Source organism: Henckelia pumila, chromosome 3, assembly GCF_033568475.1.
Source record: "Henckelia pumila isolate YLH828 chromosome 3, ASM3356847v2, whole genome shotgun sequence".
Taxonomy (NCBI): Eukaryota; Viridiplantae; Streptophyta; class Magnoliopsida; order Lamiales; family Gesneriaceae; genus Henckelia; species Henckelia pumila.
In genome coordinates, this window is record NC_133122.1 from 68,581,572 (window position 1) to 68,596,702 (window position 15,131).

General features: G+C 38.4%; 1 long non-coding RNA gene across 3 annotated transcripts; it reads left to right on the forward strand.

The window, feature by feature from the left end:
• Positions 1-10,815: 10,815 nt before the first annotated feature.
• On the forward strand, positions 10,816-14,244 carry LOC140892784 (uncharacterized). 3 transcript variants are annotated; one of them, XR_012152912.1, is made up of 5 exons: positions 10,816-10,951; positions 11,078-11,376; positions 12,439-12,602; positions 12,850-12,973; positions 14,094-14,244. It is a non-coding gene; the product is annotated as an uncharacterized lncRNA (long non-coding RNA). The 3 variants fall into 3 exon arrangements; XR_012152911.1 differs by lacking the exon at positions 14,094-14,244 and adding an exon at positions 13,755-14,085; XR_012152913.1 differs by lacking the exons at positions 10,816-10,951; positions 11,078-11,376; positions 14,094-14,244 and adding exons at positions 11,783-12,098; positions 13,755-14,085.
• Positions 14,245-15,131: the final 887 nt, after the last annotated feature.

Genomic DNA, 15,131 nt, shown 5'->3' on the forward strand with positions numbered 1-15,131 from the left:
TGATTTTTCAGGGACTAAAACGCAATTTTGGAGTTTAATATATTATCTACACATGAGACTAGTCTTCATTTCTCCTCATCTTCTCCCTTGGGCGTGAACCACCATTGAAGACGCCTCCTTGGAGCTTTTGAGCTTTCAAAATCCAGTCCGAGCTCGATCCGTCCGTTAGAAATTAATTCTGAAGGCAGATTATCGATCACTGCAGTGAGAGCTCTGTTATATCGTAAGTTTTTCTACGATCAGTTACATTCTAGTTTTTGGATGTTGTTAGAATCGTTCTAGATTCGAGTATGTTGTTCTCGACAGAGTTCTGATTGTTTATTACCTGTCGATTTTGAAATAGAGCGACGTTCAGATTTGTTATGATTTTTGAAATCCATTTTCGAAAATCATGGTTTTGAGATTTGTTGGGTTTGCCTTGTTATGGTTGTATTGGCTTTGATATGAGATGATATCGCTATTGAACTGCTGTCTGCGTTGTCGGTTAGTTCAGTTATAGCCGTTATGCCATCGGTTTGAGTTTTGGGGATTTCAAACCGTTTTTGAGTTGTTGAACTTGGCTTGTAAGTCGATCATGGTAATTGATCTTTGATTTGTATCTGAACAGATTCGTTTGGAGTTTGTCAAGCCCGTGTTAGTAGCATTGTTCGTCAAGAGTTGGACGAAGAACGGTAAAGAGATTACCTTGAACCGTTGCCTTTGTTGTTGGATTGTTTAGTTTTTGATTAAACCATTTGTTTTAGCTTATCCAGAGTTGGAACTACTGCATTGAAAGGTAAAAGCAGACATCGATAGCGGGATAGCATACTCGGGACAGTTGGTTCTCGAGTTTCCCTTAAAATCACATACTTACATCTACACTCGTTCTAGCATGAGGAACTTGTGTTTTGTTGTTTTGATTGAGTTTTTGTTATATGGCTATGTTTTATGTTTCTGTTATGCATTCATCTTGAGCCAATCTTGTTTTCAGCGGGCAGAACCGCCCTTTTTGTTTAGACGTTTGGGAACTATGATTGAGTGGCCTAGGTCATAGTCGTTTCACCTAGTGCTAGCATACTCATTATAGTTGCTCAAAGTCTAGAGGAGTGGGATACGTGGCACCACCTCGATTGGGTGAGTCGGTGTGTCGTTACGTAATCTCACCCTCGGGATCCCAAAAGCACAGCAACAATCCCTCGTTATCAGATTTGATATCCCGGTTTAAAGACATGCATTTCATTACATCGTTATTGATTTCGTTGTTGTCTTGAAAGCATGTTTATTGTTGTATTACTTGATATGTTGTTTTTACTGGGATTATCATTCTCACCGGTTTATCCGGCTGTTGCTTTGTTTTGTATGTGTACATGGCAACAGGTGGGGCAGGACCAAGTCAGCGAAGGCCTGGTTAGCAACAAGAGGGAGAGCTAGTAGTGAGACTCGGTTTAGAAGTCGTGTCAGCATGTCTACCTAGTTGTTTTGGAACATGTTTAGATCTCGAACTTCGTTGTTTATGTTGTATCGATTATGCGAGTCTTTTGTTGCATGTTATAGACTGGTGCGTAGTTGATCAACACTAGCATTTCATGTAATAACTGGAGAAGTTATGTTTTTAATGCATGAATTTGAGTTTGATGTTTGGAATAATTTTAGTTTGAGTTGCCAGGATTTTTCTGCTCTGTTCTGTTTTTGCTGCAGAGGGCGCGCTCGAGCTGCAGTTTTTCCCCGCCCGAGCGCACCCCCCCTTTTTATTTTCCAGCAGCGCTGGAGTTTAGGACGCGCTCGAGCGGCAGTTTTTGCCCGCCCGAGCACACCCCCCTTTAAAAAAAAAAATTTCTTTCTTACTTTGGTCTTGGATCTTGTATGCTTAATTGTTGTTTAAGACGAGATTAGTTGTTTAGAACCGAGGTCTCACATTAAGTGGTATCAGAGCGTTAAGATTCTTGGTTGAACTAGAGTGAGCTGGTAGATCGAGTCTGCGTGTATTGGCTCCTCGCATGTGTTTGAATTATTTTAACTATGTACTTAATTCCATGCGAGCATGCTTTATTATTGAGAATTATTGAATTACATGGTTATGTGATTTAATTTATAAAGCATGATCTACTTGAGATATAACTGTTTCTGTTATCGACTGGTATCCGGTATTCCAAGCGGTTGTAAGGGCACTGATTGTAGCGATTGAGATATCTCGTGTCCTAACCTTTGATTATCAGATGGGTCCTCGTCGAGTGATAAACAGAAACACACCGCCCGTTATTCCTACGACTGAGCAAGCTAGCACTGAAGTTGATCAGTTGGATGCTTCAGCGACTCCTATGGAAACCTTGCTGAAGAGGTTTCAGTCGTTCAATCCGCCGTTGTTGATGGGTTCAGAAAATCCAGTTGACTGTGAGAGTTGGTTGGATGATATGGATCAGTTGTTTGATTCCATTGACTACACCGATGACCGCCGAATCAGGTTAGTAATTCATCAGCTGCATGGTGGTGCTAAGAGCTAGTGGATCATGACAAAGAAAGCATTTGAGAGTAGAGGTACAGAGGTTACTTGGACTCTTTTTAAATCTGAGTTTTATAAGCGGTTTTTTCCTATCTCGTATCGTAAGGATAAGGGAGCAGAGTTTGCAAATCTGAAACAAGGGAATCTGAACATTGAAGAGTACGTGGCTAATTTTGATAGTCTGTTGCGTTTTGCGCCGCTAATTGCCGGGGATGAAGAAGCTAAGGCAGATCAGTTCATAAATGGTTTGAAACCCGACGTCTTCACGTTGGTAAATACCAACAGGCCTAACAACTTTGCGGATGCCATGAATCATGCAAAGGGAGCAGAAGCAGGCTTGTGGAGGCAAAGAGGTAACCAGGTAGCCCCTCAGCAACAGAGGCAGTATCAGAACCCACCATCTCAGTATCAGAATCAGCCACCGCAGCATCAGAACCAGCAGCAGAGGTATGAAGGTGGTAGCAGTGGGGGAAACAGAAAGGATCAGTACAAGGCAAGAGGTAAACAGTTCAAAAGTCAGGGGAACAGTTCGTCTAGTTCCAGTGGTTCCCGACAGTTTGGTTCAGGACAGAACTCTGGATCATCATCCTTGTACTGCAGCAAGTGTGGAGGAAGACACTCACCGGATGAGTGTGTGGGAGTCTTTGGCAATTGTAACACCTGTCAGCAACCGGGACACTTCTCTAAGGTGTGCCCTCAGCGTAACAGAGATAGAGCTCAGAGTGGGAGTTCGTCTAGACCTGCAGTTCAGCCTCAGAGGCAGTCGTCTACAATGCACTCTTTCCAGCCTCAGCATCAGAACAGACAGGGAGGTAATTCTAGTGCAAACCAGCCTCCGAGACAGCAAGCACGTGTCTTTGCTTTGACAGAGGATCAGGCTCAGGCGGCACCTGATTATGTTATAGCAGGTAACTGTTCGATTTTTGGTCATTCTGCTCATGTTTTGATAGATACAGGTGCTTCCCATTCCTTTATCTCTGAGAAATTTGTGTTATTGCATGCTTTGCCTACTGAATTGTTGTCTACAGTAATAGCTGTTACTTCACCTTTGGGTGGAAGAATTGTTTCTGTCAGATTAGTCAGGAACAGTGAGCTCTGTTTTGAGGGAAATTTTCTAGAATTCGACTGTATTGTGCTTGGACTGTCAGATTTTGATTGTATTGTCGGTATAGATGCTTTAACCAAGGACAGGGCAACAGTCGATTGTTTTTTGAAAGTTGTCAGGTTCAGACCTGAAATGGCAGACGAGTGGAAATTTTTTTGGTAAGGTTCTCGATATCGAATTCCTTTGATTTCAGTGTTATCTATGACTTGTTTGCTACAGAAAGGTGCAGAAGGATTTTTGGTGTATGCAGCTGATGTACTGAAATCTAGCCCAGCTTTGGTGGATTTATCGGTGGTTAGAGAATTTGCGGATGTGTTTCCGAAAGAGGTTCCTGGTTTGCCACCTATTCGAGAAATCGAATTCAGTATTGACTTAGTGCCAGGTACTCAACCTATCTCCAAAGCTCCGTATCGTATGTCACTTATAGAATTGAGATATTTGAAGGAGCAGCTTGAAGATTTGATTGCCAAGGGATACATCAGACCTAGTGTATCGCCTTGGGGTGCTCCTGTTCTGTTTGTTAGGAAGAAGGATGGTTCTATGCGGCTTTGTATCGACTACCGTCAATTGAATCAGGCTACAGTTAAGAACAGGTATCCTTTACCCCGAATAGATGACCTTTTTGATCAACTGCAGGGTTCTTCTGTCTACTCTAAGATTGATCTGAGGTCAGGTTATCACCAGTTGAGAGTGCGAGAGGAAGATGTTCCTAAGACCGCATTCAGAAAGAGGTATGGTCATTTTGAGTTTATAGTCATGCCATTCGGTTTGACTAACGCTCCAGCGGTTTTTATGGGTTTGATGAACCGTATCTTTCAGCGTTATTTAGATGAGTTCGTCATTATCTTTATCGACGATATTCTTATCTACTCGAAGAACCGTACTGACCATGCAGAGCACTTAAGGACCGTACTGTAGATTTTGTGAGTTGAGCAGTTGTTTGCCAAGCTGTCTAAGTGTGAATTATGGTTAGATCGAGTTGTCTTTCTCGATCATATTATTTTTTAAGATGGGATTTCTGTCGATCCCAGCAAGATTGAAGCGGTTATGAATTGGCCTAGACCTACTTTAGTGCCGGAGATCCGAAGCTTCATGGGTTTAGCTAGTTATTATCGCCGATTCATCGAGGGTTTCTCGTCTATTGCCAAGCCTATTACCCAGCTGACTCAGAAGAATGCGCCTTTTGTCTGGACTGCAGATTGTGAGGCTAGCTTTGTTGATCTGAAGAGGAGACTGACCAGTGCTCCGATTCTTTCTATTCCGAAGGGTACTGGAGGTTTCACAGTCTATTGTGATGCCTCTAACCGAGGCTTGGGTTGTGTTCTTATGAAGCATAAGAATGTGATAGCGTATGCATCGAGGCAATTGAAATCGCACGAGACTCGTTATCCGGTTCATGATCTTGAACTAGCTGCGATCGTCTTTGCTCTAAAGATCTGGCGTCACTATCTTTATGGTGAGTCTTTCGAGATCTTTTCTGACAATAAGAGCCTTAAGTACTTGTTTTCACAGGCAGAGCTGAATATGAGACAGAGAAGATGGTTAGATCTGTTGAAAGATTTTGATTGTGAAATCAAATATTATCCGGGAAAGTCGAATGCAGTTGCAGATGCTTTGAGCCGAAAGCTATGTTCTTTATCTCTTTCTACTATTGGTGTTTCTCAGTTGATCGATGATTGTTGCACTTCTGGTTTAGAGTTTGAAACAGATAGGGAGACTATCAGAGTGTTTGCTATTCAAGCCGAGCCGGAGTTGTTTGTTGCAATCAGAGAAGCACAGAAGTCTGAGCCGAGCATTCAGGTTTCAGTAGAGAAATTCAGATCGGGACATCAGTCTAAATTCCAGGTTAGAGATGATGTTTTGTTGGTGAATAACCGTATTGTTGTGCCTGATATTCCGGAGTTGAGACAGCGTATTCTCCGAGAGGCTCATTGCAGTCGGTTCAGCGTTCATCCTGGAGGTCGTAAGATGTACAACGATTTGAAGATTCAGTTCTGGTGGAAGAGAATGAAGAGCGACATCGCGAGGTTTGTATCTCGGTGTTTGAATTGTCAGCGGGTGAAAGTAGAACGGAAGCGACCAGGAGGTCTGTTGCACAGTCTATCTGTTCCTGAATGGAAGTGGGATCACATTTCCATGGATTTCGTCACGAAGCTACCACAATCCGTTCGAGGATGCGATGCTATTTGGGTAGTGATCGACCGATTGACGAAGTCTGCGTGTTTTATTCCGTACAGGATGACGTATCGTCATGATCAGATGGCTGAGTTGTATGTTAGCAATGTTGTGAGATTGCATGGGGTACCGAAGTCGATCGTTTCAGATAGAGACCCTAGATTCACTTCACACTTCTGGCATAGTCTTCAGGAGGCTCTTGGTACTCGATTGCATTGGAGTACAGACCTCAGACAGATGGACAGTCAGAGCGGACTATCCAGACGTTAGAGGATATGCTGCGAGCGGTAGTGCTAGACTTTGGCACTAGCTGGCAGGATTCTTTGCCTCTTGTCGAGTTTTCTTACAACAACAGCTTCCAAGCGAGTATCGGTATGGCACCTTTTGAGGCTTTGTATGGTAAGAAGTGCCGATCTCCGTTGTTTTGGGATGACTTGTCCGAGTCACCAGATTTGGGACCGGAGATGCTTAGAGATATGGCAGAGCAGGTTAAGATCATTCAGACCAGAATGAAGTCAGCTCAAGATAGACAGGCGAAGTATGCAAATGTCAGGCGTAGACCTCTGAGTTTTGATTAGGGGGACCGAGTCTTTCTGAAGATTTCACCTTTCAGAGGCACTATCAGATTCGGTAAGAGAGGAAAGTTATCTCCGAGATTCATCGGGCCGTACGAGATTCTCGAGAAGATAGGCGATCTTGCCTACAGACTTGCACTTCCTCCGTCTTTATCTGGTATTCACGACTTTTTTCACGTCTCTATGCTGCGAAAGTATCATCCAGATCCTTTTCATGTTCTTCAGCCTGACGAAGCCGAGTTAGACGAGACTCTGAGCTACTTTGAGCGACCGATTCAGATCCTTGATCGGAAGGATAAACAACTCAGAACCAAGTCGATCCCGTTAGTGAAAGTGCAGTGGAGCCGTCATGGCGTCGAGGAAGCGACTTGGGAGACAGAATCTGACATGAGGCAGCGATTTCCGGAGTTATTCGGATGACGTGAGTTTTTCTTACTGTCTTTAGTTCTTTATTCTATCTTATGAGTTGTGGTTCTTGTTGATTTCGAGGACGAAATCTCTTCTTAGTGGAGGAGAATTGTAACGCCCCGTTTTTATCTTAAATGAGTTTACTTGAGTTAATCGGAGATTACAGAGTTCACGAGCCGACTTGATTTTGATTAGGGTCTTTTTTGCAAAAATTGGATTTTTCAGGGACTAAAACGCAATTTTGGAGTTTAATATATTATCTACACATCAGACTCGTCTTCATTTCTCCTCATCTTCTCCCTTGGGCGTGAACTACCATTGAAGACGCCTCCTTGGAGCTTTTGAGCTTTCAAAATCCAGTCCGAGCTCGATCCGTCCGTTAGAAATTAATTCTGAAGGCAGATTATCGATCACTGCAGTGAGAGCTCTGTTATATCGTAAGTTTTTCTACGATCAGTTACATTCTAGTTTTTGGATGTTGTTAGAATAGTTCTAGATTCGAGTATGTTTTTCTCGACAGAGTTCTGATCGTTTATTACCTGTCGGTTTTGAAATAGAGCAACGTTCAGATTTGTTATGATTTTTGGAAGCCATTTTCAAAAATCATGGTTTTGAGATTTGTTGGGTTTGCCTTGTTATGGTTATTGGCTTTGATATGAGTTGATATCGCTATTGAACTGCTGTCTGCGTTGTCGGTTTGTTCAGTTATAGCCGTTATGCCGTCGGTTTGAGTTTTGGGGATTTCGAACCGTTTTTGAGTTGTTGAACTTGGCTTGTAAGTCGATCATGGTAATTGATCTTTGATTTGTATCTGAACAGATTCGTTTGGAGTTTGTCAAGCCCGTGTTAGCAACATTGTTCGTCAAGAGTTGGACGAAGAACGGTAAAGAGATTACCTTGAACCGTTGCCTTTGTTGTTGGATTGTTTAGTTGTTGATTAAACCTTTTGTTGTAGCTTATCCAGAGTTGGAACTACTGCATTGAAAGTTAAAAGCAGACATCGATAGCGGGATAGCATACTCGGGACAGTTGGTTCTCGAGTTTCCCTTAAAATCACATACTTGCATCTACACTCGTTCTAGCATGAGGAACTTGTGTTTTGTTGTTTTGATTGAGCTTTTGTTATATGGCTATGTTTTATGTTTCTGTTATGCATTCATCTTGAGCCAATCTTGTTTTCAGCGGGCAGAACCGCCCTTTTTGTTTAGACGTTTGGGAACTATGATTGAGTGGCCTAGGTCGTAGTCGTTTCACCTAGTGCTAGCATACTCATTATAGTTGCTCAAAGTCTAGAGGAGTGGGATACGTGACACCACCTCGATTGGGTGAGTCGGTGTGTCTTTACGTAATCTTACCCTCGGGATCCCAAAAGCACAGCAGCAATCCCTCGTTATCAGATTTGATATCCCGGTTTAAAGACATGCATTTCATTACATCGTTATTGATTTCGTTGTTGTCTTGAAAGCATGTTTATTGTTGTATTACTTGATATGTTTTTTTTACTGGGATTATCATTCTCATCGATTTATCCGGCTGTTGCTTTGTTTTGTATGTGTACTTGGCAACAGGTGGGGTAGGACCAAGTCAGCGAAGGCCTGGTTAGCAACAAGAAGGAGAGCTAGTAGTGAGACTCGGTTTAGAAGTCGTGTCAGCATGTTTACCTAGTTGTTTTGGAACATGTTTAGATCTCGAACTTCGTTGTTTATGTTGTATCGATTATGCGAGTCTTTTGTTGCATGTTATAGACTGGTGCGTAGTTGATCAACACTAGCATTTCATGTAATAACTGGAGAAGTTATGTTTTTAATGCATGAATTTGAGTTTGATGTTTGGAATAATTTTAGTTTGAGTTGCCAAGCTTTTTCTGCTCTATTCTGTTTCTGCTGCAGAGGACGCGCTCGAGCGGCAGTTTTTGCCCGCCCGAGCGCACCCCCCTTTTTACTTTCCAGCAGCGCTGGAGTTTAGGACGCGCTCGAGCGGCAGTTTTTGCTCGCCCGAGCGCACCCCCCTTTAAATTTTTTTTTTCTTTCTTACTTTGGTCTTGGATCTTATATGCTTAATTGTTGTTTAAGCCAAGATTAGTTGTTTAGAACCGAGGTCTCACACGAGTACCTCTAAATCCTTGAGATCGGGCGAGTGCTTTGAGGTTTTCAAATTAAATAAAGCGGTCGATTACATGTATTACGTACAAAGTATGACAGCTAGATCTATTACAATGAATTATTGTTCGTTATAACCAAAACTAAAGAGTCTAATTAACATTATCATCATGTAACTGCATATTTTTTGCACCTCATTCGACTTATTTCTAAAATGACGAATTAAAACAGAAGCATCTCCACATTTTCAACCTTCTGTGTGATTTTTTATATTGATATGATTATATGCATCTTTTCAAATAAATCTCAAATTTTGTGACCCTTGTGCTTTATTTTCCATATAAGAGACAAACTAGTAACAGATGGCCCAACATTTTCCATGGCATCTAAAGTAGATTGTTATATCATATGGGATATTCCTTGAAGATCTCAACAAATGTCATTGATCAACCGCAGCCATTTCATGATTATGTTCATGAAAAACCTAACCTTCCATTTATCCTCTTGTTGTCTAGTGAGTTTTGCTTTACATCTATTTCTAGTTATCGACTTCACGTAAACATGTATTGACAAATTTAAAGTGTATAAATTAAACTTAAATTTATTGATTTGTGACATCATTATATAATTTGAGGAATTAAAAACGAAACAACTAAAACTAGGAAATAAAAACACAAATCTACTTCGAATTCCTTGGTATGTTAAAGTGTTTATATGATTACTTAACACAAAAAATAGTCATGATTAAATATCAATCCGCGTAATCATATTTCATATGCGTACACTATATAGTAAAGGGCATGAAGTTTAGAAATTAGATTCTAACTTGCATGTGTCTTATCCTAGTTAGTATTTATATACAATGGGGGAAATGTAATTACTTTCTAAAAGGGTTGACCCCGAAGGAGACCCCATTCCACATGAGTCAAAAGCTCATTGGCTCATACGGGGGTTAAATCGAGGGATGTGCACGAGTGACAGGGGAAATATAATTACTTAGGTGTGGAAAACCTGAATGAAGAATATTTTTTTAGTGGGATGACAAAATATTTTGAAAATTTTAATTAGTCACACAAAATTAAAATATTGATATTGATTATAGTAACGATATCCAAGACCGTATTTGAGATTTGCAAGTCCTGACTCAAATTTTATTGTTGTGCCTCAAGACAATAAAGAGTGTTTATTTATTTTCTTTTGATTAAAGAGGATTTTTTTAAAATTGAATTTATAATGCATGGACTTTGTTTAAAAATTAATAATGTAGTGGCATTGTTTAATGACTAAGTACATGACAAAATGTTGTATGTACGAGTTCATTTCTTGAAAATAAGAACAATTTTTTTTTAAATATACTTGAAATCAATTTTTAAGATATCTAAAAATAAATAAATTTGGGCCCTCTTTCAGACATGAGCAGAGGCGATAGCCTCATTCGACTTATATCAAGTCTGGTTCTGACAATATCGATCGTGACTTTAATACGAGCTAGAACTGCTAGTATGATGAATGATCTATGGATATGATGCCTTGAAATAAACCGATCTTATATCACTCTCAATTCAATTCGATTAGCAAACACAATGTATCCTTGCATAATATGGATATTATGATATGGATGTGAATGAGTCAAAACAATGTTTTCACACTAGTAGAATTTATGCTTTTTACTTCGCCACTTAGTTCTTCTGTAATTAGTAATTACGAAGTAAAATGTAACAATCAACTTCTGTAATAACACGGACGAAGTAAAAGTTCACCTTTTACTTCGGTACTTAAAAAACCCGGGCTTCACTAATAATTTTTTTTGCATTTTACTTCGGCATGCTATTTTTAATGAAGTAAAAACTAAAAAAATAAATTTTTTAATTGTAAGTGGTGAAGTAAAAAGATGAACCGGATCCTTGCTTGACTTACGTATCTTTCTTTTAATTTTAACTTCTATCACTTAGTAAAAAAAGAAAGAAAGAAATTCGCCTTATCAGCTCGCGATCCCCTTTCTTCTTAAACCAAGAGGCCGTCGATTTACATCTCCAGCCATCCACCACCATCGTGACCCGCTTGCCAACGTCGTAATTTGAAAGCCCAAGGACCGAATCCTTATGTTTTGGTATCAATTTGGGTTTTACATATTTTGGTATCAATTTATTTTAACGATTTTTTATTCCCGTGACCCGCCCGTCATTAATAAATTCGTATTCCCCTTTCTCAAGATCTCAAATGCTAATCCATTTAGGGCTTCTGAAGATGTTGAAGGTAGCGGTGTTGGCCTTGTCGGTCCCGAGCTCAGGAATCCGTTCTCCATATTCGTTTCCATTCCAACACCAAGCCCTGAAACCTATAAACCAATGGAATCCATCAACTTCATCAAAGGCTATGACAAAGTAATCCCACCGAAAGAAGACCAGCGTAATAGCCAATAGATCAGTAATCGCCGCCGCAGAATCATCGCCATATCCCCCACGATTTTCCTCACCATCATCGTCGTTTCACTCATCGTCGGTCCACGATTCCACCATGGAATAATTTGCCGAGGTTATAAGATCGTTTTTTTAATTGAGCTTTTTTGGAGGCATTTAAAGTTGTTGTGGCTTTGGCCTTGATTGTGAATAATTGAATCATGAGACCTGGAAATGGAAGCATGCAACTGAATGCGACCCTTTATTTTTGTTTTTCTAGATGTTGAAATCTTTTCCGGTTTCATCAAAGTATTTGAGAAGTATTTCCGGGTTCATATTTTCATGAACTAGATTTAGAACTTTTTATTTTCACCAGTTTTTTCTTGTGCCCACATTGTGTGCTGTATAAATGAGAGGTCGTGCTACTAGAGTTGAAAGAAGTTGCAAATATACTGTTGGTGCCTTGTCAAGTAAGCTTGTTTCTGAATAAGCTATTGACTTTGCTATGTGTTAAACGTGCTGACAGAATTTGATCTGGAGAAGTCATCTGGTGATTCTTAAGTGCAAAATGCCAAGTCATGTTTGGTTGTTATCTTGTGAGAGAGTAACATTATTATTAAAAATGGCTTGATTAAACCTAGTTGTAGAATGATGAGTATGGTTCTAACAACTAAATGCTCAATAACTATAAATATGAATGTCCTTTTGCTTAATGGCTTTCTGTTTTTTTGGATTCTATTTTACCTTGTACCTTTTTCCTTCCTCTTTTCTTGCAGTATGTGAGCATGCATATTCATTGCCTTAGAATTACGATAATACCGAGGGAAGGGGTGTATTGCAGTTCAAGACTGGTTTAATGTACGTCAAAAAAGTATCTATAAAGATGAATGTTACTAATGCAACATTTATGCCCTCATTTAATGTTTTACATGTCACAAAACAGAGTAGTTTGATCATTTATAATAGTGATTTACTTGTGCCAATGTATGGATGTTTGAGAAACTACTAGGACTTTAATTTTGAAAAATTTATGGCTTGTGACAGGCATGCTAGCTGCACAAAAGAGCTATTTATTTTAACATCTTTATAAACTTTTACTGGTGCAGATTTATTTTATTTCTTTTTTAAAAGAATATATATTTTTTAATATACTTATATGTTGTATTCTCCTTTTCGTGCTATTTATTAAATCTTTTAGCAAAAGCTAGAAAAGCGGAAAAGTAGAAGCATAGACAGAAATCAGGACATTGACGTTTACGGGAATTTTACAAACACTACAGAGAGAAGCATAATGTGGACAAGCTGCGAGAAGAGGGAGATGAAGTTGCGAGAATCTAGTTTCTTTAGTGGTAACCTTGGAGAGTATGTGTTCTTAAACAAGGTCCTTTTTTTTTATAGTCACTATATATGTTTGTTTTGTGGTAGGATTTTAGGTCTTGTTTCCTCTGCTGTTTTAGACTTAGGCATCATGCTTACTAGCTTGTTCTTGAGAACTTTTCTCTCTTTGTACTCTGCACACAATTGGATTTAGTAAAAACTTGTTTGTTAGTTTTATATGTTTTAGCTATATTTTAATTTTTTCTTGACAATTGTCTTCTACACGTATCAGGTTGGAACGTAAAACACTGAAAATGAAATGAGTTTTGGCAACTCTTAAAGTTCTTGGAAATGTTCTAGACCAGCTGACAAATGAGGTTTCTCCTGTAGAAGCTGAAAGATTAATTCCTGAGGAGGTTTGCCTATCTCTCAAAATATTTATTTTTTGTGATCCTACCAGTATATGAATATCAACAGAAGATAGTTTATCTTTTTTTTTTATTGTTTAAAACGTTATAAGCATGATTTTTTTTTATACATTTCATACAACGTAACTATATCATACATACTTAAATGAGTTCACTTGAGTTGTGTATTGGTATATTTGTCTGGGATTATGATGTTACCTCCTATTATAGTCCTTTCGTATATGTTTTTATCATTCTAGTTTTTTCAATTAATGAGGTACATAACTTATCTTGGTGAAGCCCATAAGATACATTTGACTAGAATATTGCACCTGATCATTTTAGGGAAGAAAAATAATTCGGAAGCCTTTTTTTAAAAAAGGCGTTAGCTTTGTATTCAATTTGTTTCCATCTGGTTTTACAGTTCAGCTTGTTTCAGTGCAAGTTTATTTGTTTCCAATCTTTTGGATTTATTAATTTGTCAACCATATGTATGCTGGAAGCGAACTTTTCAGTGCTACCTTTCTTAAATTGATTAATGTCTTCCTATGAGTTTGTTACTGTGTTTACAACAAGTAATTAAATACATATTCTAAATATAGGACGAAAAAACAAGATGTTAGAAGATTACTATTTTTAGTGATATGCTATTTTGGGAGAATTTAAATTTTATATTATGTATTATTCTGTATTCCTAGAGTTTGAAAGGTTAATCATGCAAAGGGATTTGTTAGACAATTAGTTTTCTGAACTTTCTTCGTATCTGTGATTCGAATCAACCTTTCGACAGGGGTAAAAAGGAGATCCTCTGTGGCAATAGCAATGGTGCTGGCTTCCTCGGCGGTTTCATGAACGCGATCGACACTTAGTACCCCTTGCTTGAATTATCAACAAATATTTGCCAATACGTACCTTAATTTTGTAGTATAAATTTTGTGAACAAGAATTTTTCGATAAACTTGCTGCTTTGCATAAGTATTTGAAGGAATGTAGAACAATATTTGTACTTAAGTTAACATGTGAATTCTGATATACAAGATGATTTGCTTGAATCACTAGTTGCTGATGAAAGTTTTTGTATGTTTTCAAGATATTTATAGTTTTAAACTATTACCATTGGGATTTCCAGGATTAATCAACAATCGATATTACAAATCTCAATATGATCAAGTCAGAAGTAAATGGAGCGAATTCGTCAACTCCTATGTGGGCACCTAAATGGGTCGTGTACGTTTAGATAAACTTGTTTCCATTGTGGATTTATAGGATATATTTGTGTACATATTTTTGGTTTTGCGGATACATTTTTTGGTTCTACTCGTGAATTTGTGGATTTGTAAATATTTCTCGTTTTTTGTATGGATGATTTTATGAATCCAATTAATCATTTTAGTTTTAGATATTGTGGTATTGTTATTATCTATTTACTTATACACTATAAATAAAATGGTGAAGTAATATAACAAAAACACTTCGGAAAATTTAATTTCTGGCGAAGTAGAAGAAAACATTTACTTCGCCATATTTAAAAATTAGAGAAGTCGTTTGTAGCAATTACTTCGGTAATTGAAAATTCGCCGCAGTCTTATATGATAAATTACTTTAATATTCAAAGAAAGAGGAAGTAAAATGACACCTTTTATTTCACCACAATTCAAAAATTGTGAAGTCGTATATCTATTTTACTTCGATAATTGTACAATGTGTGAAGTAATAGAGGATCAATTACTTCGTTATTTTACAATGTGTGAAGTAATAGAGGATCAATTACTTCGTTATTTTACAAAATTGATGAAGTAATACATGTGTTTTTACTTCGGTAGTGGTTCAATTTCGAACCGGTTTGGGTTTTTTGGACCGGGCAAAGACTTCGGTAATTATCGACTTATTACTTCGGTTTTAATGCGAAGTAAAAAATAACTTTTTACTTCACGTGCATCTACTTCGGTACTTATCTGCCTATTACTTCAGGTAATATCCGAAGTAATAGGCAGAAATTCTACTAGTGTCATAACCGCACCGGTAATCGAATCGAAAAAACCTTAAAAAACGGTTCAATCGGTCGGACCGATTCTACTGGATGGTCGTACCGAAATATTGTTAGATTGTATAAAATAATATAGTATATATAGTAATTGATATATTTTAAATTTTAAAAACTTTACAT